Below are 460 nucleotides of genomic sequence, written 5' to 3'. Positions count from 1 at the left end.
CACAGTTTCCCAAATCCCCTTCTCTGCGTCGAACACTTCAACCCAATCATCATATCCTCTCTTGCGACCTCCCACCACGTAGATCTTTCCGTCGATGACTCCGGAGGCAGCGTAGCAACGATCCCTTTTCATATTCTGGATATGTTTCCACCTATAGAATCTAGAGTCGATGACAAGTATTTATGCTTAGCAAACTACCAGATATGCAAATACTATCAATTTGTGGGAAGGTTGTTAAAGGGTGAGGACCAGAGTTCAAGGAACGCCTGGCGCACCAATAACCTACTGTAGATTTGGATGAATAATTCCATTTGCCACGGTGAGGGGTTAGGATCGATGCTCTGCAAAGTCAGCTTGGAATTCGTTGGGCCGATTAGCAAAAGGCTAACGAGATCCACAGACGGTTCGTTGGGGCAGCTAGCGGAGAATAGTGGAGTCTTTGAGACAGATTGTCACATTT

Source organism: Camelina sativa, chromosome 1, assembly GCF_000633955.1.
Source record: "Camelina sativa cultivar DH55 chromosome 1, Cs, whole genome shotgun sequence".
Classification (NCBI taxonomy): Eukaryota; Viridiplantae; Streptophyta; class Magnoliopsida; order Brassicales; family Brassicaceae; genus Camelina; species Camelina sativa.
This window is presented reverse-complemented; position numbering follows the sequence as displayed.